This window comes from Moschus berezovskii, chromosome 2 (assembly GCF_049115385.1).
Source record: "Moschus berezovskii isolate FMDL1 chromosome 2, NW_MosBer_1.0, whole genome shotgun sequence".
Lineage (NCBI taxonomy): Eukaryota > Metazoa > Chordata > Mammalia > Artiodactyla > Moschidae > Moschus > Moschus berezovskii.
This window is the reverse complement of record NC_142461.1, coordinates 59,705,482-59,732,590: the sequence shown is the minus strand read 5'-3', so window position 1 is coordinate 59,732,590 and position 27,109 is coordinate 59,705,482.

Genomic DNA, 27,109 nt, shown 5'->3' with positions numbered 1-27,109 from the left:
ATCTCTTGTTTTTCCTATTCTGTTGTTTTCCTCTATTTCTTTGCATTGATCACTGAGGAAGGCTTTCTTATGTCTCCTTGCTATTCTTTGGAACTCTGCATTCACATGCTTCTATCTTTCCTTTTCTTCTTTGCTTTTCACTTCTCTTCTTTTCACAGCTATTTGTAAGGCCTCCTCAGAGAGCCATTTTGCTTTTTTGCATTTCTTTTCCATGGGGATGGTCTTGGTCCCTGTCTCCTGTACAATGTCATGAACCTCCATCCAGAGTTCATCAGGCACTCTATCTATCAGATCTAGTCCCTTAAATCTATTTCTCACTTCTACTGTATAATCATAAGGGATTTGATTTAGGTCATATCTGAATGGTCTAGTGGTTTTCCCTACTTTCTTCTATTTCAGTCTGAATTTGGCAATAAGGAGTTCATGATCTGAGCTACAGTCAGCTCCTGGTCTTGTTTTTGCTGACTGTATAGAGCTTCTCCATCTTTGGCTGCAAAGAATATAATCAATCTGATTTCGGTGTTGACCATCTGGTGATGTCCATGTGTAGAGTCTTCTCTTGTGTGGTTCGAAGAGGGTGTTTGCTATGACCAGTGCGTTCTCTTGACAAAACTCTATTAGCCTTTGCCCTGCTTCATTTAGTGCTCCAAGGCCAAATTTGCCTGTTACTCCAGGTGTCTCTTGACTTCCTACTTTTGCATTCCAGTCCCCTATAATGAAAAGGACATCTTTCTTGGGTGTTAGTTCTAAAAGGTCTTGTAGGTCTTCATAGAACCGTTCAACTTCAGTTTCTTCAGCGTTACTGGTTGGGGCATAGGCCTGGATTACTGTAATATTGAATGGTTAACCTTGGAAACAAACAGAAATCATTCTGTCATTTTTAAGATTGCATCCAAGTACTGCATTTCGGACTCTTTTGTTGACCATGATGGCTACTCCACTTCTTCTAAGGGATTCCTTCCCACAGTAGTAGATATAATGGTCATCTGAGTTAAATTCACCCATTCCAGTCCATTTTAATTCACTGATTCCTATAATGTCTATGTTCACTCTTGCCATCTCCTGTTTGACCACTTCCAATTTGCCTTGATTCGTGGACCTAACATTCCAGGTTCCTATGCAATATTGCTCTTTACAGCACCGGACCTTGCTTCTATCACCGGTCACGTCCACAACTGGGTATAGGTTTTGCTTTTGCTCCATCCCTTCATTCTTGCTAGGGTTATTTCTCCACTGATCTCCAGTAGCATACTGGGCATCTACCGACAAGGGGAATTCCTCATTTAGTATCCTATCATAGATGGAAAAACAGTGGAAACAGTGTCAGACTTTATTTTTTTGGGTTCCAAAATCACTGCAGATGCTGATTGCAGCCAGGAAATTAAAAGACGCTTACTCCTTGGAAGGAAAGTTATGACCAACCTTGATAATATATTAAAAAGCAGAGACATTACTTTGCCAACAAAGGTCCGTCTAGTCAAGGCTATGGTTTTTCCCGTGGTCATGTATGGATATGAGAGTTGGACTGTGAAGATAGCTGATCGCCGAAGAATTGATACTTTTGAACTGTGGTGCTGGAGAAGACTCTTGAGAGTCCCTTGGACTGCAAGGAGATCCAACAAGTGCATTCTAAAGGAGATCAATCCTGGGTGTTCATTGGAAGGACTGATGCTAAAGCTGAAACTCCAATACTTTGGCCACCTCATGCGACGAGTTGACTCACTGGAAAAGACTCTGATGCTGGGAAAGTTTGGGGACGGGAGGAGAAGGGGACGACAGAGAATGAGATGGCCGGATGGCATCACTGACTCTGTGGACATGAGTTTGAGTGTACTCCGGGAGTTGGTGATGGACAGGGAGGCCTGGCGTGCTGTGATTCATGGGGTCGCGGAGAGTCGGACACGACTAAGCGACTAAACTGAACTGAACTGAAGCCTTCACAAGAAGCATTAACAGCATGACAATTGTGATGAGTTCGTAAAAGTGAAAGTCACTCAGTTGTGTCCAACTTTTTGTGACCACATGGACTACACAGTCCATGGAATTCTCCAGGCCAGAATATTGGAGTAGGTAGCCATTCCCTTACTCCAGGGGATCTTCCCAACCCAGGGATCGAACTCAGGTCTCCCGCATTGCAGGGAGATTATCTGCTGGGCCACCAGGGAAGCCCATGATGAATTAAAGCAAAGGCTGAGTAAATATAATACTAAGAGATCCCTAGCATCTTGAACATATTAAAACTACATATATGATTTGCTCTTGCCCCTTCAAGTCTTAATCGTTTTAACTTCATATATTTTTATATTTTTATTTTTTTCTGAATTTGAATACCTTATTTGTTTTTATGTATATTTGGCTATCTTCTATTGTCAATAGTGATTTGTTATCTCTTGGATGCATTATAGATTTTCAGATTGCTTTGGGCCTCATCATTGTATTGCATGGATATGCAGCTCTTTCTGTTTCTCTATTTTCTGCTCATTTATCTGTTGCTTATCCTCTGTTCCATATAATTAATAGCAAAAACAGATTAGATGCAACCAACTTTCATCCCCATAGCACTTCATAGAAAAGCCTCTTAGCTGAATAAACTTCTATTTGTCAACTGACATTACATCTAGCCTGTTGGTCATTCTTCAATCCATTAGACAGTGCTTCAAATATGTCAGGGTGAATTTATGATTTTCAATCATTTAACAGAATTCAGACATTTTGGACCTTTTTGTTAATCATTAATATTAATCATGAGATATCAGGGATGACGCAGCATGTTCTATAACAATTTGTGTTTTTGTCATCATAAAGTTATTATGTTTTTGGAGCATATACACTTGCTTTTATAGCTTTCTGTTAATAGGCTTAACCGTTGATATTAAATATTTTAGATGGTGAGGGTGAGGATCAGATGTTACTTCTATGACTTGAAATTAGGTATCCCAATGAAATTCCCATGCCAGCTTTTCATTGCTTTTCAAATTAGAGGCATTCTAGCAAAGAGTCTGTCACAAGTGAGCAACTGAACAACAACAACAAGCTGCAAGTAACAGTGTCTGAAGGAAAGCATCAGTCACAGACTTTCAAGACACTCAGTCATCTGCTCCTTGTTCAATTCCTGAGGGAAGTTTTATCTACCATTTATCAATATTTGGTCACAGATTTTTAATTATTTATAAACTGTCCGATATTTACAGGAAGGAAAAGTTCTCTCAAAGTGCAGTCTCTTTTAAGATATCAACCTGCAAAATCATTGCTTTCTTTCCTTTAATAAATCAAATTGCTAGTCTTCCAGGACAGATTTTCTCTTTCCAGTTTCTTTTAAAGTATCATTCGGCAATTCACTCATTTGATAGGAAAATTATCTTCCATATTATGTAATATTGAGCAGTTATACCCTAAGGGCTTCCCCAGTGGCTCAGCAATAAAGGATTTCCCTGCAATGCAGGAGATGCAGGTTTGATCTCTGAATCAAGAAGATCCTTTGGAGAAAAAATTGGCAACCCACTCCAGGATTCTTGCCTGGGAATTAGCAACTAAACAGCACCAACAAATACACTAAATGTGGCCAAATAGAAAGGTCAAAGATGAAAAAGTGTCATGTGTATCATGAAAAAACTCTAATGAACTACAGTGCACAAAAGCACATATTTAAATTAGCAATTTTGTTTTATAGCACATTCAGTAGACTACTTGAGAAAATCTATTTTATATATTAATGGAAAATGAAACCAAATAAGTTAATCTAATTTACTTTTTTGGATAGCCTTGATAGTAAAGCTGAGATAGGTAGAGGTTAACAGTAGAGCTGAGATTACTGAACTAACAAGTAGGGAATTCAGCCCTTTTTCTGATGAGAGAGAACTGGAGGAGAAAACAAAAATTTAGTACAATAAGAGACCTTAGAAGAATTTGGGTGTGAATGATGCATGACAGCAAGAAGTGGCAATGAGTGGCCAGAAGAATGCTACTTACAGTATGTATTTATTTTCATTCTTTGGGTGGGGGTCTCAGTTCAGTTCAGTCGCTCAGTCTTGTCCGACTCTTTGTGACCCCATGAATCACAGCACGCCAGGCCTCCCTGTCCATCACCAACTCCCGGAGTACACTCAAACTCATGTCCATAGAGTCGGTGATGCCATCCAGCCATCTCATTCTCTGTCATCCCCGTCTCCTCCCGCCCCAATCCTTCCCAGAATCAGAGTCTTTTCCAGTGATTCAACTTGTTGCATGAGGTGGCCAAAGTACTGGAGTTTCAGCTTTAGCATCAGTCCTTCCAATCAACACCCAGGACTGATCTCCTTCAGAATGGAGTTGTTGGATCTCCTTGCAGTCCAAGGGACTCTCAAGAGTCTTCTCCAGCACCACAGTTCAAAAGCATCAATTCTTCGGTGATCAGCTATCTTCACAGTCCAACTCTCACATCCATACATGACCACGGGAAAAACCGAAGCCTTGACTAGACGGACCTTTGTTGGCAAAGGAATATCTCTGCTTTTTAATGTGCTATCTAGGTTGGTCATAACTTTCCTTCCAAGCAGTAAGTGTCTTTTAATTTCATGGCTGTAATCAGCATCCGCAGTGATTTTGGAGCCCCCCAAAATAAAGTCTGACACTGTTTCCACTGTTTCCCCATCTATTTCCCATGAAGTGATGGGACCAGATGCCCTGATCTTCGTTTTCTGAATGTTGAGCTTCAAGCCAACCTTTTCACTCTCCTCTTTCACTTTCCTCAAGAGATTTTTTAGTTCCTCTTCACTTTCTGTCATCAGGGTGCTGTCATCTGCATATCTGAGGTTATTGATATTTCTCCCAGTAATCTTGATTCCAGCTTGTGCTTCTTCCAGCCCAGCGTTCCTCATGATGTACTCTGAATATAAGTTAAATAAGCAGGGTGACAATATACAACCTTGATGTACTCCTTTTCCTATTTGGAACCAGTCTGTTGTTCCATGACCAGTTCTGACTGTTGCTTCCTGACCTGCATACAGGTTTCTCAAGAGGCAGGTCAGGTGGTCTGGTATTCCCATCTCTTTCAGAATTTTCCATAGTTTATTGTGATCCACACAGTCAAAGGCTTTGGCATAGTCAATGAAGCAGAAATAGATGTTTTTCTGGAACTCTCTTGCTTTCTCCATGATCCAGCAGATGTTGGCAGTTTGATCTCTGGTGCCTCTGCCTTTTCTAAAACCGGCTTGAACATCTGGGAGTTCACAGTTCACATATTGCTGAAGCCTGGCTTGGAGAATTTTGAGCATTGACTTTACTAGTGTGTGAGATGAGTGCAATTGTGTGGTAGTTTGAGCATTCTTTGGTATCGCGTTTCTTTGGGATTGGAATGAAGACTGACCTTTTCCAGTCCTGTGGCCACTGCTGAGTTTTCCAAATTTGCTGGCATATTGAGTGCAACACTTTCACAGCATCATCTTTCAAGGTTTGAAATAACTCAACTGGAATTCCATCACCTCCACTAGCTTTGTTCATAGTGATGCTTTCTAAGGCCCACTTGACTTCACATTCTAAGATGTCTGGCTCTAGGTCAGTGATCACGTTATCGTGACTATCTTGGTCATGAAGATCTTTTTTGTACAGTTCTTCTGTGTATTCTTTCCACCTCTTCTTTATACTTTCTGCTTTTGTTAGGTCCATACCATTTCTGTCCTTTATCGAGCCCATCTTTGCATGAAATGTTCCCTTGGAATCTCTTAATTTTCTTGACGAGATCTCTTGTTTTTCCTGTTCTGTTGTTTTCCTCTATTTCTTTGCATTGATCTCTGAGGAAGGCTTTCTTATCTCTCCTTTCTATTCTTTGGCACTTTGCATTCAGATGCTTATATAATTTGGACCTAGTGAGTAGATACATGATACCATGACCATTTAATAGATGACAAAACATAAGTACTTTGAGTAAAAATCATCCCCGGCAGTGAAATAGCTTGTTGGTGCAAATTTTGGATTCAAACTCAGAAAGTCAAACCTGTGAGCTTACTCATTTTATCCTTGTATTACAGATAACAGGCTAGGATTTTGTCAGGGAAATATATTTAGAAAGAGATTAAGAAGCAGAGCTCAGATGAGGGAAGTGAGGTGCTTTTAGCCCAATTTAAGGAGGCATTTGCAGAGTCCTAAGCTTTTCTGTTCAACCTCAAATTCCCAATCTATCCTTCCTCCTCCACCCCTCCCCCCAGTAACTATAAGTTCATTCTCTAAGTTCTATTTCTGTTTTGTAAATAAGTTTATCTATATGACTCTTTTTTTAGATGCCACAATAAGTGATATCAAAGATATTTGTCCTTCTCTATATGATTTATATCACTTAGTATAACATTTCTAGGTCCATCCATGTTGCTATAAATGGCATTATTTCATTCTTTTTTTTTTATGACCAAGTAACATTCCATTTTATATATGTACCACATCTTTAGCCAATTGTCTGTTGATGGACATTTAGGTTGCTTCCATGTCCTGGTAGCCAGGGGTCTGCCTAAAAGAAGGGGAAATATTCAACTTCTTGATAGGGAGTGGCAAGGTCTTCACAGAGTATGGTGGCCAGGGGTGGGACTAGCAATATTGCTGTGGCTATTTTTCGAAAAATCTATCACTACATACAGAATGAAACATGCTTGAAAGAATGGTCAGAGAGGGTGATTTGGCATTGGATTTGGATGGGTTTATTTCAGGGTTGTGGGCTTCCCAGGTGGTGCTAGTGGTAAAGAATCACCCCGACGATGCAGGTTAGATATAAGAGACATAGGATCAATCCCTGGGTTGGAAAGATTCCCTAGAGTATGGTACAGTAAATCCCCATTATAATTGTTAGTTTTACAACTACTTCTGCTTTATTGATTACACCAAAGTCTTTGACTGTGTGGATCACAACAAACTGGAAAATTCTTAAAGAGATGGGAATACCAGACAACCTGACCTGCCTCCTGAGAAATCTGTATGCAGGTCAACAAGCAACAGTTAGAACTGGACATGGAACAACAGACTGATTCCAAATTGGGAAAGAAGTACATTAAGGCTGTATATTGTCACTTTGCTTACTTAACTTATTTAACATCATGAGAAATGTTGGGCTGGGTGAAGCACAAGCTGGAATCAAGATTACAATAATAAATATCAATAACCTCAGATATTCAGATGTCATCACCCTTATGGCAGAAAGTGAAAACTAAAGAGCCTCTTGATGGAAGTGAAAGAGGAGAGTGAAAAAGTTGGCTTAAAAGTCAATATTCAGAAAACTAAGATCATGGCATCCATTCCCATCACTTCACAGCAAATAGATGGGGAAATAATGAAAACAGTGACAGATTATTTTTTTGGGGGTCCAAAATCACTGCAGAGGGTGAATGCAGCCATGAAATTAAAAGACACTTGCTCCTTAGAAGAAAAGCTATGACCAACCTACACAACATATTAAAAAGCAGAGATATTACTTTGCCAATAAAGGTCAACATTATCAAAGCTATGGTTTTCTCAGTAGTCATGTATGGGTGTGAGAGTTGGAATATAAAGAAAGCTGAGTGCTGAAGAATTGAGATGCTTTTGAACTGTGGTGTTGGAGAAGATGCTTGAGAGCCCCTTGGACTGCAAGGAGATCCAACCAGTCTATCTAAAGGAAATCATTCCTGAATGTTCATTGTAAGGACTGATGCTAAAGTTGAAACTCCAATACTCTGGCCACCTGATGCAAAGAAATGATTCAATGGAAAAGACCCTGATGCTGGGAAAGATTTAATGAAGGAGAAGAGGATGACAGAGGATGAGATGGTTGGATGGCAACACTGACTCAACGGACATGAGTTTGAGTAAACTCTGGGAGTTAGTGATGGACAGAAAAGCCTGGAGTGCTGCAGTCCATGGGGTTGCAAAGAGTCAGACATGACTGAGCGACTGAACTGAACTGAACTGAACTGAACTGAGTTTTACAACTAACTCAATTATTCTTACCTCGAGAATCCCATGGACAGAGAAGCCTGGCAAGTTACAGTTGATAGGGTCACACAGAGTTGAACAAGACTGAAGTGACTTAGCATGCATGCATGCATTTCAGGGTTGTAGTCAGTAAAAGGGGTCATGCTTAAGAAAATTGACTTAAGAAAAACTGACATTAGTCACTCATTTGAGAATTCTGGTAGTTTGAGGAAGAAGCAGAATATAGTTGGAATGAAGAGTAAGGTCAGGTGAGATTTTTCTCAAGCATCATCAGGAAGGCCTCAAATGTATACTTAAGAGAATAATTTATAACATAAATATTAGACACAGGGAAGAAATAGCTAATTTTTGGAGGAAACAAACATTTTTAACATATCTGTAATATAGCATCTTAGGTGTTTCACCTTTTTATCTCATTAAATACCAACAAAAGGGTAGATGCATATTTTAAAGCTCATTTTACTCATAGAACATTGGAAATCATCCAGGTTTGATAACCTTACAAGTTTATGAACAAAGCCAACAGAGTTGGGTTTAAGGTGGCATAGCTCCAACGTTTGTGTTCCTTTCCAACTGTTATACAAGGTGCCTATTAGATAACTCCAATCAATTTGCATCACTGTAAAAATTGCTTTAATTTTTATTTCCAATAAGGTTTGTGGTCTGGTGTATCTGCTTTTTGTACCTCTAAATACATTGGTCCAGATTATATTTCCATTTGCTTTCCCTGCTTTGATGAGTCATAGAATAAATTGAAAGTAAGTGGTAGACAGGTGAGCTCTTCTCTCAACTATTTAGAATTAAGTCACAAGGCAAGTATGCTCCTAATTATAGGAGTAAACTCCCGGAGTAAGAAAAGGAAAGAAGGATGTGAACCAAAGACATAGTCAGTGAATATCTTCAGTGATCCAGGTATTGTCTTGGAGACCTGCACTATAGAAATACTAGTATGCCTTCCCTAGGTTCCTGGTGTCTGAGGTTTAGACAGGCATGACATATTGCCCAAAGTTGTTCATCTAGCTATAACCAAACCACAATTAAATTCATGACTTTCAAAATCCCAAGATCTTTAATGCTTCCTTCTTTGAGAAATGTAATATGACTTTTCATGGCAGCAACATTTCAAAATGAAATTTAAAAAACAAACTTTTATATTTGTCAAGATTTCACAACTAAATCAACTTCCTATACATCCATTATCCTTGCATATATATACAAAGTTAAGTTTATGTCAAACAATGAAAGAAGACGGACTTTAGGGACTGGCTTGACCCAACAGACAAAAATAAAGTTTATATCTTAAATCAAAGAAATCTGCTGATAAGTGTTGGAAGACGATTGTACTTGGGCCTCTCACATTCCTATATCTCTTTCAACCAGTGGCACTGACAGTTTTTTGTTCAACTGTATTTTCAAGGGTGTTTATAGAGTGAGCAGCTTAGGAGTATAGAAATGGTGTCTCCCTTTAAAAGACAGATTTGTTTACTATCCACACAATAAAGATCATATCTTCTTCTAGCAGAAATAAAAGATTTGGATTCCATAAGCTTAGGGTTCTTTGGCAGTGATAGGAACTCACTGAATGGACAGCATCCATCTGGGGCTTTCTGCTCTCTCACTTTGTGGAACTAGTCTGAAGAAACAAGAAAACCAGCAGGCTTGGGGATGCTATGTCCTGATTTCCAGGAATAAATGTCCTATGATTCTGACCTAGGAGTTTTGCTTGCATTTTCTCACAGAACACTGGAACTGGCTGGTGAAATTATTGGTTTGCAAGAAAGTAAAATCTCTGATCCTTCACAGTTTTTGAAAATATATCTAATGGGTACCTTAAAAAAATTAAAAAAAAAATCTCACCACCTTTTTTTGGCTTTTATTTGATAGATATCTATTTTTTAAGATAAACTTAGAAGAGTTAAAAAAAAATTTGAGTATGAAAATTTTCCAGGTGAAACTAGAAGTGAGTCTAGAAGATAAGAAGAAATAAATATGAGATACAAAGAAATAACTGGAGGAGGGCACTCCAGTACTCTTCCCTGGAGAATTCCTTGGACAGAAGAGCGTGGCAAGTAGTCATGGGGTTGCAAGTAGTCAGACATAACTAAGTGACTAAGCACAGCACAGCACAGCACAGGAAGAAACAAAAGCCTCAAGTGAATCTGAGAAAATACTCTACAACTAAAACAAGCTCCTATTCATTTGCTATTCTTGCAAATCATATACAAAGTTTATGTCAGATAATGAAGGAAAAGTTACTTTAGGGAATGGCTTGACCCAATAGACAAAAATAAAAATTTGACAGAAGTTTTCTTTTTGTGTTTGGAGAATGAATAACCAGTAACACTGATCTAAAATCAACGACCAAGTACAGCAATATGCACATATCACTGGAAGAATATTGAAACATAAGAAAGCTCCTTTTATTGACAAATACAGATTCTCAACTCAGTTTGTACAGGAGAGGAACCAGAAGCCTTGTTATGTTAGTGTTCAAACATAGTTTGAAAAGGAATATCTTTAATTTACACCACATCTCCAGTTTGGAGTAAAAACTTTATCCTGTGAATATTAGAAAAATGCATTACAAATTGTTATATGTTTTTATATTTCTATTAGAAAAATCAGTTAGACATATAACTTCATGAAATGGGTACTCATACAAAGAAGAGAAACATGCCAATAGGATGTGGTTTTGATTTACACAGAAGGTAAGGTGTAGAGGAAACTAATAATTGAAATTCATGCATGCTAACTATCATGAATATTACCAACCAGGAATCACCTGGTTAATACTAAACAGGTGTATGACAACAGTTACAGCCTCAACACTTCATCAGGGTCAGAAAAATGACTTTTTAACCCTTACTTTCCAAAATCCTGCCCATGTGTCTTGTAAGCCGATATCTTCAGGCTGATAGAAATCTTGTAAATACAAAAACTCTGGCTCCAAATAATGGATCAGAATCTTTTTCTGATACTTTTCATGAGGTCCTCAGGAGATTAATATAAAAAATAAAACTTGAGGATAGGTAGAATAAATAGGATGGATTAATTTTGTCTCTATTCTACCTCCCTTCATTGTCCATGATAAGGACAGATCTTTCAAAATTGCAAACCTCACTGTAGATCTCAATGATACATTGTCAGATGAAGCTCAGACTCATTGGGATTCTATATAAGACCATCTAAAACTTGGCTCCTACCTCTCTAACTTCATGCCCTCTTCAGTGGTTACGTTTTCTCTCAACCTATGAGTGCTTCATCATATTTTTAGCATCTCTGGCCCAAATGTGCACATGTGCAGACATGTGTGCACACACACACACACTGATACCCTATCATTCCAACATGCCTTGTCATTTATAGTACTGTAAACATGCCTTGTCACTGAATAATCACCTCTTCACATGGGATAATCCTGCTGTCTGAAATGCCCTTTTCTTTTTTGTTCCTATTAGGATCAGGTATCAAAGTGTATCTCTTCCATCTCTCCCAATCTTATAAACCCTTTCAGTTCTCCCAGATCCTGATTTTTCTCCTATTGTTTTCCAAATTCTGAAAGTTACTCCTCACTATCTCATAGCCCAGTCACCTATCAAAATTAACCCCATTTTGCCTTCAAATTATTTCTTCAACTATTACTCTCTCAATTCTTACTACTACCCATAAAACAAGATCAATAATTTTTCAGGAGGAGGCTGATTATTCTCTTCCCCTTCACATTCTACACTTATTCCCCATGTATGTGGATGGTTTATTTAGTTTGTGTCCTCCTCTCACCATCCTTAGCCCAAGTCAGAGTAATACCTAATGTATTATCTTGATTAATTTATTTCCCACAGCTGAAAGACTGCCTTTTTCTTTTCTGAGGAGCCAAATATTACTTGCTTTAAATATGCAATAAAAATTCCACTTTTTCCATAAAACAACAGTTTCTTGAATATATTAGCCTTATAAAAATGCTAACATTTAGGAAATATGCAATCTGAGTAATGATCACAAAACAACTCTGATGTGATGTGATAATGTACTCTCTTAGATTTTCCACAACACACACACACACCCACATTTTTCTTTCCCGTGTTTCAGACTGAAAGCAGTTTGATGGAGGGCTTGAAGAAATCACAATCAAGCATCCTCTTAAACAATCTTCCATATTTTCTTTGATGCTATTATTTTTTTCATCTCCATTCCCTTGCCTTGGATTTTTCATATCTTGCTTTATGCATTATTAGAATCATAGAATTAATTTGTCCTGTTGCTTCCAACTTCCACAATCCCCAACTCTGGCCTTGGTACTCCCTTGTCCCAAATTCTTCTGCACCATATTGTAGTTTCCAGAATTGAGCACCAACCACTTGGCAAGAAACACAAAACCAAGTGGGACGTGCCTCATGTCTTGGGTTTCCAGACTCCTTTCTCCATATATAATCACCATTTTAAGAGGTAACAGTTACAGCCAGACATGGAACAATGGACTGGTTCAAAATTCAGAAGGGGGTATGACAATACTGTATATTGTCACCCAGATTATTTAACTTATATGAAGAGTACATGATGAGAAATACCATGCTGGATGAATCACAAGATGGAATCAAGATCACTGGAAGAAACATCAACAACCTCAGATATGTAGGTGATGCACTCTAATTTCAGAAAGTGAAGAGGAACTAATAAAGAGGGTCTTGATGAAGGTGAAAGAGGAGAGTGAAAAAGCTGGCTTGAAATTCAACATTCAAAAAACTAAGATCAGGGCATCTTGTTCCATCAATTCATGGCATGTAGAAAGGGAAAACGTGGAAGCAGTGACAGATTTTACTTTCTTGGGCTCCAAAATCACTGTGAATGGTGACTGCAGCCATGGAATGAAAAGACCCTTGCTCCTTGGAAGGAAAGTTATGACAAACCTTGACAGTGTATTAAAAAGCAGAGATGTCACTTTAAAGACAAAGATGCATATAGTCAAAGCTATGGCTTTTCCAGTAGTCATGCATCCATGTGAGATTTGGTCCATAAAGAACACTGAGTGCTGTAGAATTGATGCTTTCAAATTGTGGTGCTGGAGAAGGCTCTTGAGATTCCCTTGGACAGGATGGAGATTAAACCCGTCAATCTTAAAGGAAAGCAACCCTGAATATTCACTGGAAGGGGTGATGCTCAAACTGAAGCTCCAATAGTGTGGCCACCTGATGAGAATAGCTGACTCATTTGAAATGACCCTGATTCTGGAAAAGATTGAAGGCAAAAGGAGAAGGGGGCAGTAGAAGATGAGATGGTTAGATAACATCACTGAATCAATGGACATGAATTTGAACAAACCCCAGTAGATACTGGAGGACAGAGTAGCCTGGCAGGCTGAAGTCCATGGGGTTGCAAAGAACTGACATGACTTAGTAGCTGAAGAATGACAACAACCACCATCTCACCTGTGGTGACCTTGAATCCTCAAATTAAGTCAAACACATTTTTTTCGCTTTTATTTTCTCAGATCATATGTTCTCTTCTTTCCTAAAACAAGCATCCCCTTCTTATCCTCCTGGTAAGTTCTTTTCTTCCTTCAAGATGCAGTTTTATCTCCTTTTGGAAATATTTTTGTGCTTCTTGGTTGTTAATTACTTTTCCTCTGTCCTCTGATATTACATGTGCTACTGATTTTTTTGACTTTTGCCATACTGTTGTAATCATTAATTTCTAGACTGTGAGTCATTGTCAACTGGGAGCATGTATTTCATTCTTAATAATGTAGAAGATGAAGTAAAATGTTTGTTGAATGAATGAATAAGTGATAAACCCTTCTTATATTTGTAGACTTTTCCCCCTTCAGGTTAGGCATTCAACACAGTGAGTTTTATCTCGTGAACACTACTATACTATAAATGTGAAGCTACAGAATATTCATGGTTATCTTCTTTTACCAGTAAGTTTGGCTCGTTGAGTTTCTAAGAAAAATTCAACTGTCTCATAAATACATGTCAGTTTCTCTGCATACTGTTTTTTCTGTCTCTCTTTCTCTCTCTCTCATACATCTACATTTTGTTGTTGCACTGAATTTCTTGTTTGACTCAGAGAATCCTTTTCTCATTTTGCTCCATTTGTCTATTTTCTGAATATTGCATTTTAACTGCTCTTGTCATTTCTCTTTGAATTAGTGAATTTTAAAATGGGAAAGATGGAAGTGACTTCAGCAATAATTTGATCCTACTCTTCAGTTTTGCAAATGAGGAAGTGAAGGCATGAAGGCAGATGAAGATGAAAGCATGTCCTGGAATTGCAGCTTGATCCTTTTATCCACTGTGGGAGATGTCTGTCATTGTTTTAATGCCTGTTTTCTGAAACTGTCTCCTATGTTTTAATAAACTACGTATTTAGGAGACAAAGTGTGCTTCATAATCTAAAACTAAAAATATCATCTATTTTTATAGCCTTCCTGGATGTTAAAGAAGCCAAGTCTTCATCAGATGCACTCATCTTAGACATTTAGTTGGAAGTTAGTGATACAAGTGGGGATGCCTCATTTGCCTGACAAAAAAGGCATATCCACTTCCCAAGGCCACAGTTGCGGTGATTTCCTAGCCTGTCTGATGATGAGCGTGTCAGGTAATATGTAGAACACCCAGGGGTGAGAACAGAGGTCTCTGTGTTGTACTAATATTGTGGTTTGTTTGCTTGTTTTTTTGAGCCTTAATTTTCTAATCTTTATTTATTTATTTTTTAATAATTATGGCTGCATGGCTCTGGAGCAGCTATGAGGAGATACCCCAAGGCCAAGGGCAAAGGAGAAGCCCCAGCAAGATGGTAGAAAGGGTAAAATTGCATTTAGAATCAAACCCCATACACGCCAGAGATGTTCAGATGGCTCAAATAAACCTTGTGTGCACCAAGACCCAGAGACCTGACAGAGATTGCGATAGAACTGTATTTGAGTGTCTTCCATGGAGGTACAGGTCAGCAGTGCACTGCTGCAGGGGTAGCAGCTCTGGGTGTAGCAGACCTGGGTATATCATAAACCCTTTTGGAAGAGGTCGTATTAACCCAATAGAGTTACCAGAACATACACAGGACTGGGGAAACAACCTCTTGGAGGGTACAAACAGAAACTTGTGTGCACCAGGACCCAGGAGAAAGGATCACTGACCCCATGAGAGACTGACTCAGATTTACCTGTGAGTGTCCAGGAGTCTCTGGTGGAGACATGGGTCAACAGTGGCCTGCTGCAGGATTGGGAGCACTGAGCATAGCACTGCATGCATGGGAACTTTTGAAGGAGGTAACCATTATCTTCATTACCTCCACCATAGTTTCATTTCGGTTCAGTCGCTCAGTCGTGTCTGACTCTTTTCGACCCCATGAACGGCAGCACACCAGGCCTACCTGTCCGTCACCAACTTCCGGAGTTCACTCAAACTCATGTCCATCGAGTTGGTGATGCCATCCAGCCATCCCATCCTCTTGTTGTCCCCTTCTCCTCCTGACCTCAATCTTTCCCAGCATAAAATGGCCTGGAATGGGTGAGTTTAACTCAGATGACCATTATATCAACTACTGTGGGCAAGAATCACTTAGAAGAAATGAAATAACCATCATAGTCAACAAGAGTCCAAAATGTAGTACTTGGATGCAATTTCAAAAATGACAGAATGATCTCTGATCATTTCCAAGACAAACCATTCAATATCACAATAATCCAACTCTATGCTCCTACCGATAAGGCTGAAAAACCTAAAGTTGAACAGTTCTATGAAGACCTACAAGACCTTCTAGAATTAACACCCAAAAAAGATGTCTTTTTCATTCTAACTAATTGGAATGCAAAAGTAGGAAATCAAGAAACACCTGGAGTAACAGGCATATTTGACCTTGGAATACAGAATGAAGCAGAGGAAAGTCTAATAAAGTTTTGCCAAGAGATGCACTGATCACAGCAAACACCGCGTCCAACAACACAAGAGAAGACTCTATACATGGACATCACGAGATGGTCAACACCAAAATTAGGTTGATTATATTCTTTGCAGCCAAAGATGGAGAAGCTCTATACAGTCAGCAAAAACAAGGCAGGGATCTGACTATGGCTTAGATCATGAAATTTTTATTGCCAGCTTCAGATTTAAATTGAAGAAAGTAGGGAAAACAACTAGACCATTCAGGTATGACCTAAATCAAATCCCTCACGATAATACAGTGGAAGTGAGAAATAGATTCAAAGGACTAGATCTGATCGACAGAGTGCCTGACGAACTATCGAAGGAGGTTCTTGACATTGTACAGGAGGCAGGGATCAAGACAATGCCCAAGAAAAGATATACAAAAAGGCAAAATGATTGTCTGAGGAGGCCTTACAAATAGCTTACAAATAGAAAAGAAGACAAGTGAAAGGGGAAAGTAGAAAAGGAAAGATATACCCATTTGAATGCAGAATTCCATACCAAGGAGAGAAAGCCTTCCTCAGTGATCAATGCAAAGAAATAGAGGAAAACAACAAAATAGGAAAGACTAGAGATCTCGTCAAGAAAATTAGAGATACCAAGGGAACATTTCATAAAAAGATGGGCACAATAGAGGTCAGAAATAGTATGAACCTTAAAGAAACAGAAGATATTAAGAAAAGGTGGCAAGAATACACAGAAGAACTATACAAAAAAGATATTCATGACCCAGATCATCATGATGGCATGGTCACTCACCTAGAGCCAGACATCCTGGAATGTGAAGTCCAGTGGGCATTAGGAAACATCACTACGAACAAAGCTAGTGTAGGTGATGGAACTCCAGTTGAGCTATTTCAAATCCTGAAAGATGATGCTGTGAAAGTGCTGCACTCAATATGCCAGCAAATTTGGAAAACTTAGCAGTGGCCACAGGACTGGAAAAGGTCAGTCTTCATTCCAATCCCAAAGAAAAGCAGTGCTAAAGAATGCTCAAACTATCCTACAATTGCCTTCATCTCACCCGCTAGCAAAGTAATGCTCAAAATTCTCCAAGTCAGGCTTCAACAGTACATGTACCATGAACTTCCAGATGTTCAAACTGGATTTATAAAAGGCAGAGAAACCAGAGATCAAATTGTCCACATATGTTGGATCATCATATAGCAAGAGAGTTCCAGAAAATCATATATTTCTGCTTTCTTGATTATGCCAAAGTCTTTGACTCTGTGGATCAGAACAAACTGTGGAAAATTCTGAAAGAGATGGGAATACCAGACTACCTGACCTGCCTCCTAAGAGATCTGTATGCCCGTTGGAAATGTTAGAAATGGACATTGAACAACAGACTGGTTCCTAATCGGGAAAGGAGTATGTCAAGGCTGTATATCATCACCCTGCTTATTTAACTTATATGCAGAGTACACCATGAGAAATAATAGGCTGGATGAAGCACAAGCTGGAATCAAGATGCCAGGAGAAATATCAGGAACCACAGATACACAGATAACACCACTCTTATGGCAGAAAACAAAGAAAAACTAAAGAGCCTCCTGATGAAAGTGAAAGAGGAAAGTGAAAATGTTGGCTTAAAACTCAGTGTTCAGAAAACTAAGATCATGGCATCTGGTCCCATTACTTTGTAGCAAATAGATGGCGAAACAATGGAAACAGTGACAGACTTTATTTTGGGGGGCTCACAGATCACTGCATATGGTGACTCCATGAAATTAAAAGATGCCTGTTCTTTGGAAGAAAATTTGTGACCAACCTAGACAGAATATTAAAAAACAAATACATTACTTTGCCAACAAAGGTCTGTCTAGTCAAAGCTATGGTTTTTCCAATAATCATGTATGGATGTGAGAGTTGGACTATAAAGAAAGATGTGTGCTGAAGAATTGATGCTTTTGAACTGTGATTTGGAGAAGACTGTTGAGAGTCCCTTGGACTGCAAGGACATCCAACCAGTCCATCCTAAAGGAACTCAGTCCTGAATATTCATTGTAAGTACTGATGCTGAAGCTGAAACTCCAATACTTCGATCACCTGATGGGAAGAACTGACTCATTTGAAAAGACCCTGATGGTGGGAAAGATTGAAGGTGGGAGGAGAATTGGACAATAGAGGGTAGGTGGTTGAATGGCATCACTGACTCGATGGACATGAGTTTGTATATACCCTGGGAGTTTGTGATCAATAGGGAGGCCTGGCGTGTTGTAGTCCATGGGGTCACGACTTAGCAACTGAACTGAATTGAATATTTTGTATCTTTAATATAAATTTGAAATATCAGTACTGATTATAGGATAAAGACTACTATTTGTATCCCTAAATACAATCTGTATAGTATGTTCTCTTTTGCTTAATTTTTTATTGGAGTATAGTTGCTTTACAATATTGTGTCAGTTTCTCCTGTACAGCCAAGTGAAACAGCCATACATATGCATATAACCCTTTTTTGGATTTCCTTTCTATTTAGGTCAGATTTTGTTCACTGTTACTTCCGATGAGGGATTACCTGATGGCTCAGGTGGGAGAGAATCCATCTGATAAATATAAGAGACCTGAATTCGATTCCTGGGTCAGAAAGATCCCCTGGAAAAGGGAATGGCTACTCACTCCAATATTCTTGCTGGAGAATCCTATGGAGAGAAGAGTTTGTACAGTTCACGGGGTTGCAAAGAGTCGAACACAACTGAATAACTAGCACTATCTATGGAACTGTAAAAGTTTGACCCTCCAGGCTTCCTTGAAATCCAGGTAATAAATGTGTTCTCTGTGACGGTATGATAGAGACAATTTTTTTTTGCTATTGTAACTCTTTAGTTTTTTTTTTTAACCTGTTTAATAATCTTTTTATTACTTACCTGCTGTTTGAAAATTATATTTCATTTGTCTTTTTTCCCATGTATTTTCCTACAAAGATGTAAGCAGTTTGAGGGAAGTGCCATTATATATCTTGCTTACTACACTGTATTTTCTCTTCTACAACAGTGCCTGGCAGCTGCTGGAATATTTATTTTTTATTAATAAATTCATTAATAAATTTATATCATATTTTTTCTCCTAGTTTTTTAACATTAACATTTGCTTTATTAAAATTACAGATTAGAAGCCTTGGTTTTCCTTAACCTTTAAAAATATCTTTACTGTGTTAGTGTCATGTTCACAGCAAAGTGAGTCAGTTACATATTTTATATATATTATATATATATATCTACATGTGTGTGTGTATATATATCTATATCTATATATATCCACTGATTCTTTTCTCATATAGTTCATTATAGAGTATTAAGTAGAGTGCCCTGTGCTATACAGTAAGTTCTCTTTAGTTATATCTTTTATATATAGCAATGTGTATCTGTCAATCCCAATCTCCCAATTCCTCCATCTCCCCTTGTCACCCCTGGTAACCATAAATTTGTTCTCTATGTTTGTGACTCTATTTCTGTGTTTCAAATCTTCTAGCTTTTTATTTAATTATTTTCCCTCAAATTCCTATTTTTCTAATATTTTCAGAATGTCCATTACTACTTAAAGCAATCTACAGATTCAATGAAATGTCTATCAAAATTCCAATGGAATTTTTCACAGTAATGGAGAACAAAACCTGAAATTTGTATGGAAGTACAAAGTACACTGATTAGTCAAACCAAGTCCAAGAAAAAGAATGTATCTAATGAAATCACAATTTCTGATTTCAAACTTTATCACAAAGCTACTGCAATCAAAAGAGAATTGACATAAAAAGAGACAGAGATAGTCCAATGAAACAGGAGAGAGAGGCCAGAAATAAACATATGCATACATGTCAAATTAACTTATTACAATGAAGCCAAGAATATACAATAGGGAAATAATAGTCTCTTCAATAAATGGTGCTGGTAAAAGTGGATATACAAGTTAATATACAAATGAAAGTGGTTCTTTATCTTATATGGTACACACAGACACACACACACAAATCAATCCATAATGGATCAAAGACTTGACCATAAGATCAAAAGTCACAAAACTTCTAGAAGAAAACATGGTGGGTCAACTATTTTATATTTATCTTGGTAATTATTTTTTTTTATGTGACACCAAAAACAAATGTTACAAAAGTAAAAATAAAACAAGAGGGACTACACCAAACTGAAAAACTTCTGCATAAGCAATGAAGCCATCAACAAAGTGAAAAGGCAACCTATGGAATAGGAAAAAATTAACAATTCATTTATCTGATAATGAGTTAATATTCAAAATGCATAATAAAGACATAAAGCTCAATAGCAAAAATGAAACAAAACACCCCACTTATGCAAATCTGATTTAACAATGGACAGAAGAACAGAATATAATTTTCTCAAAGAAGACTTACAAATGAACAAGTACATGAAAAGGTGCACACATCAGTAATTATTAGGGAAATGTAAATTAAAACTACATTTAAATATCTTCTCATACCTATTAGGATGGCTATTGTCAGGCAGAGAAGAGATAACAAATGCTGGCAAGGAGATGGAGTAAATGAAACCATTGTAGCCTCTTAGTGGGGATTTACATTGGTGCAGTCACCATGGAAAATAGTATGAAAGTGCCTCAAGAAATTAAACTAAATGTCTTGGAATCAAAAGGCCCAAAGATGGAATGATTATAAGATCCAGCAATCTCACTTCTGGGTAAACACCCAAAGGAAAGTAAAACAGGATATTGAAGAGATGTATGCAGTACCACACTCATTGATTCATTGTTCACTATAGCCAAGATATGGAAAGAAATCCAGTGTCTATCAATGGATAAATGGATAGAGAAGATGTGGTATGAATAGTGGTATAAATAGTGGTGTACATAGTATTTTGGAGAAAGAAATGGCAATCCACTCCAGTACTATTGCCTGGAAAACCCCATGGACAGAAGAGCCTGGTAGGCTACAGTCTATGGGGTTGCAAAGAGTCGGACACGACTGAGCAACTTCACTGTATACATAGCATTTAGCCAAAAGAAACAAGAAAATCTTGCTTTTTTCTCAACAACATGGATGGGTCATAAGGACATTATCTTAAGTGCAATGATTCAGATAGATTAAGACACATATTTATGATCTCACTTATTTTTACAATCTAGAAATAAATCAAACTCATATAGAGAAGCATAAAAATGGTTTTCAGGTATGGGGATGGGAGAAGTAAGGAGAGATTGGTAAAAATGTCTAAACTTTTGCTATGAGTAAATTCTGGGGATTCAATGATCCAATGCTGACTAAAGTTTATAGAGAATTTCCTGGTGGTCCAGTGGTTAGGACTATGTGTTTTCACTGCTGAGGATGTGGGTTTCATTTCTAATCAGGGAACTAAGATCCCGTAAGCTGTGGTGTGGCAGTACCCCCTAAAAAAAGCTTGAAAAATAAAGCTTATAACATTATATTGTATAATTGAACTTTTCTAAGAAAATAGAAATCAAATTTTCTCACAAAAAAATAAATATGTGAAGTGATAGAAATGTTAACCAGATAAATGGCAGGAATTCTTTCACAATGTATATCTATATGTATGTGCTGCTGCTGCTGTTAAGTCACTTCAGTCGTGTCCGACTCTGTGTGACCCCACAGACGGAAGCCCACCAGGCTCCCCCGTTCCTGGGATTCTCCAGGCAAGAACACTGGAGTGGGTTGCCATTTCCTTCTCCAATGTGTGAAAAGTGAAAGTGAAGTCGCTCAGTCGAGTCCTACCCTTAGCGACCCCACGGACTGCAGCCTACCAGGCTCCTCCATCCATGGGATTTTCTAGGCAAGAGTACTGGAGTGGCTTGCCATTGCCTTCTCCGATATGTATGTGCATACATGTGTATATATAAAATCACCATAATATATGCTATAAATATCTTACAATTTTGTGAATATCTCAGTAAAGGTTAATTTTCCACTTTATTTATTTTTAATTGAAGGATAATTTCTTTACAGTATTGTTTGGTTTCTAACAGACATCAGCATGAATCAGCCATAGGTTTACCCATGTCCCATCCCACTAATAAAAGTGAACTTTAAAAATCAATGAAATAAGATAAATAAAATGACACTGTGTAATTTCTGAGATTCCTTTAAGTTTCTCTTTTATAAATTAAATATATTTTGTCTTCCTAAATTGAAAATATTTTGCAACTCATGATACTCATTTCAGTTAATTCAAAGAGGAAGTGTCCCTACTAAGATGAACTGTAATAATTTCACCTTGAGTATCAATATCCACCAGGAAGCTAAATGTCTTGGAATCAAAAGACCCAAAGATGTTCAGTGTCACTGTGGAAAACATCAACTGCAACAACAAGAAAATATTTGATCATGAACCATAAAGATCTTTTCTAAGCCATGAATTATATTTAGAAGGAGACAGCAAACACAATTTCCTTTCAACTTTATATCTTCAGCACATTCATCTTCTCAGGTGTTAATATCAAGAGATGTAAATAGCCCAGGAACTACTTTTTGAAACACAAGCAATAAAATTAATGACCTCTGTCAAAGATTTTCATATTTCTCATCACAATAAACAAATTGGACATAAAATAGCCTGGCTGGATGTGTCTTTGGTGGTAGAGGAGTGTAAGGGGGGAGTATTGAGGAGTGGCTAGTGATATAACCTTTATTTGGAAAGGGGGAAAGGAAAGGAAAATGAGCAAACAGTGCTTTAAATTATATTGGTCTAAAAATGACAGGTGTTCACTAGAGAAACTGAAAAGCACAAGCCAAGGCAATTAAAATTGTGGCTTCTTTGTAATGTGGATATATGGAGTTTTTGTTATAAAAACAATACCATGGGCCAGGTAAATGGGAGACAAATGTGAGATGTTAGGATGCAGACCTGTCAATTAGTAGCTGATGGCTCACTAAGGTTAGGGCATCTGCCAGGGTAGACCAATCTGTAATTGATTTCTCTCCTTTGCAGCCTATCTGAAGTGTGAAGGACACCATATGTTAGGACTATATAGACTTTACTAGAGGCAAGTCAGGGACCAAAACTCTTTATAAGAATATGTGGTAAAGAAAACAGGTCAAACATATATTAAAACATAAATTTATTTATTTCATTCTTTGCAAAAAATAAAATATATGTTATATAGATGAATGTTATTTTCCTAATATTTATTATGTGAGGAAGGAATGTTCACAAAGATAGTGAATATATAAAGGTAATTTTTTAATACATATAGATACATTGCCATAGATAAGATCTCCATTTTCCCATGGGATTCAATTCAGGCTGTCATTTATTTTAGGAAAACCGTCTACGAAATAGATTAGCCCTGTTTGAAGTATTTTGGGGGCTGAATCTTGGCAATTATTTTTGTGCATATGAAATTCTCTGCGGTGATAAATGCAGTGGAAGAGAATCCTTCAAAATGAATGAATGAATACAAATAAATAGTAGAAAATTCCCCTCAGTAACAAATCACACTTGAGAGTATATTAATTATTTAACAGGAGATCTAAAAGCTTACCTGTACATCAAAAGGATCACAATATCCAAGCTCTAACTAGTGCCTAATGTGCACCATACTTGGTTTCAAGCATCTTATGCAGATTGGAACCCACTCTGTGAATGAAGTCACCTCTTCCACCGTTCATCCTCTATAACCCTCATGTTGAGTAGTATATTGAATAACTACCATGTGGAAGAAGCATGGGTTCCAAAATCACTGCAGGTGGTGACTGCAGTCATGAAATTAAAAGACGCTTGTTTCTTGGAAGAAAAGCTATGACAAATCTAGACAGTGTTACTAAAAAGCAGAGGTGTTTCTTTGCCAACTAAGGTTGATACAGTTAAAGCAATTGTTTTTCCAGTAGTCACATACAGATGTGAGAGTTGGACCACAAAAAAAGACTGAGCATAAAAGAATTAATGGATTCAAACTGTGATGCTGGAGAAGACTCTCAAGAGTTCCTTGGATGGCAAGGGGATCAAATAGGTCAATCCTAAAGTAAATCAACCCTGAATGTTCATTGGACGGTCTGGTGCTAAAGATGAAGCCCCAGTACTTTGGCCAACTGATATGAAGAACCAATCCTTTGGAAAAGTCCCTGATGCTGGAAAAGATTGAGTACAGGAAGAAAAGGGGGCAACAGAAGGTGAGATGGTTGGATGGCATCATTGACACAATGGACATGAGTTTGAGCAAACTCTGCAAGATAGTGAATGAGAGGGAAACCTGGCATGCTACAGTCTATGGGGTCAAAAAGAGTAGGACATGGCTGAGCAAGTGAACAAAAACAAATGGGGAAAAAAATGTATGGATAAACGAGACTCATCAGAGATTTAATCTTGAAAAAGAGACTTAAGGTGGGTTTTATTAAACAGTTGAGTTTCTCATAGATGGTGAAAAGACTGAGAATATTCTAATTAATGAAATTGTGGAAAGAGGCCAGTAGTCCTTAGGCATCTTCCTGGTCCCAGGTTGGGGGATGAACTTTGTTTAACTTGGTTATCCCCAAGTACCGACAAGCACATTTCCTTTCTGAGAGCTTAAACAACTTGAGTGAAATCATTAGTATCAAAGAAAACAGAGCCAGATTTGAAGCAGAAACCATGAAATTCCTATTTCTACTTTCTTTTGTTAGGAAAAATGTTATTATTGCTGGTGAGCTGTCTAGTGACTAGAATCAGAACATGTGCTACAGAGCCTGCATTTGGTGTAGATTCAAAACCATTTACAATGCTTTAAGTCCTTGTCTCTTGAGGTAAAAAGATAACTCCAGAGTTAATGGCTGAGAAATGTGAAGATGTAGAAACAAAGAATAGCCAATGGGCTAGGGGCCAGGTAATAATTTTGACAAAAATCTGCCACATGGTAAAATCACCAAACTCACAGTTCCTTGAAAGATATAGATAATGGCCTGACACACATTCCTATGTTGTTTAAACAGGAAGTATACTCCCTCCAAAACCCAGAAAAGATGTCCTTTTCACCATAGGGGACTGGAATGCAAAAGTAGGAAGTCAAGAGATACCTGGAATACCAGGCAAATTTAATCTTGGAGTACAAAATGAAGCAGAGCAAAGACTAACAGAGTTTTCCAAAAGAAGGCACTGGTCATAGCAAACACCCTCTTCGAACAACACAAGAGATGACTCTACACATGGATATCACCAAATGGTCAACGCAAAATAAAATTGAATATATTCTTTGCAGCCAAAGATGGAGAAGCTCTATACAGTCAGCAAAAACAAGACTGGGAGCTGACTGTGGCTCAGATCATGAACTCCTAATAGTCAAATTCAGAATTAAATTGAAGAAAGTAGGGGAAAACACTAGACCATTCAGATATGACCTAAATAAAATCCCTTATGATTATATAGTGGAGGTGACAAATAGATTCAAGGGATTATATCTGATAGAGAGAAAGACTGAAGAAATACGGATGGAGGTTCGTGACATTGTAAAGAGGTAGTGATCAAGGCCAGCCCCAAGAAAAATATAAAAAGCAAAATGGTTGTCTGAGGAGGCCTTAAAAATAGCTGTGAAAAGAAGAGATGTGAAAGGCAAAGGAGAATAAAGATATTCCCACTTGAATGCAGAGTTCCAAAGAATAGAGGGGAGAGATAAGAAGGACTTCCTCAATGATCAATGCAAAGAAATAGAGGAAAACAACACAATGGAAAGACTAGAGATTTCTTCAAGAAAATTAGAGATACCAAGGGAAACTTTCATGCAAAGATGGGCACAATACAGGACAGAAATGGAATGGACCTAACTGAAGCAGAAGATATTAAGAAGAGGTGGCAAGAATACACAGAAGAACGGTACAGGAAAAAATATTAAAGACTCAGATAGCCATAATGGTACAGTCACTCACCTAGAGCCAGCCATCCTGAAATGGGAGGTCAAGTGGGCCTTAGGAAGCATCACTATGAACAAAGCTAGTGTAAGTGATGGAACGCCAGCTGACTTATTTCAAATCCTAAAAGATGATGCTGTGAAAGTGATTCACTCAATATGCCAGCAAATTTGGAAAACTCAGCAGTGGCCACAGGAGTGGAAAAGGTCAGTCGTCATTCCAATCCCAAAGAAAGGCAATGTCAAAGAATGTTCAAACTACTGCACAATTGCACTCAACTCACACTCTAGCAAAGTAATGCTCAAAATTCTCCAAACTAGACTTCAACAGTATGTGACCTGTGAACTTTCAGATGTTCAAGCTGGATTTAGAAAAGGCAGAGGAAGCAGAGACCAAATTACCATCTGTTGGATCATCATAAAAAAAAAAAAAAAGAAAGACATTTTCAGAAAAACATCTATTTCTGCTTTATTGACTATGACAAAGCCTTTGAATGTGTGGATCAGAACAAACTGTGGACAATTCTGAAAGAAATGGGAATACCAGACCACCTGACCTGCCTCCTGAGAAATCTGTATGCAGGTCAAGAAGCAATAGCTAGAACCAGACATGGAACAATGGACTGGTTATAAATTGGGAAAGAATTACATCAAGCGTGTATAATTCACCCTATTTATTTAACTTTTGTGCAGAATGCATCATGAGAAATGCCTAGCTGGATGAAGCACAAGCTGGAATCAAGATTGTCGGGAGAAATATCAATAACCTCAGATATGCCAAAGCCTTTGACTCTGTGGATCACAATAAACTGTGGAACATTCTGAAAGAGATGGGAATACCAGACCACCTGACCTGCCTCTTGAGAAACCTGTATGCAGGTCAGGAAGCAACAGTCAGAACTGGACATGGAACATCAGACTGGTTGCAAATAGGAAAAGGAGTGCGTCAAGGCTGTATATTGTCACCTTGCTTATTTAACTTATATGCAGAATACATCATGAAGAACGCTGGGCTGGAAGAAGCACAAGTTGCAATCAAGATTGCTGGGAGAAATACCAATAACCTCAGATATGCAGATGACACTACCCTTGTGGCAGAAAGTGAAGAGGAACTCAAAAGCCTCTTGATGAAAGTGAAAGAGGAGAGTGAAAATGTTGGCTTGAAGCTCAACATTCAGAAAACAAAGATCATAGCATCTGGTCCCATCACTTCATGGGAAATAGATGGAAAAACAGTGGAAACAGTGTCAGACTTTATTTTTTTGGGCTCCAAAATCACTGCAGATGCTGATTGCAGCCATGAAATTAAAAGACGCTTGCTCCTTGGAAGGAAAGATGACCAACCTAGATAGCATATTAAAAAGCAGAGACATTACTTTGCCAACAAAGGTCCATCTAGTCAAGGCTATGGTTTTTCCTGTGGTCATGTATGG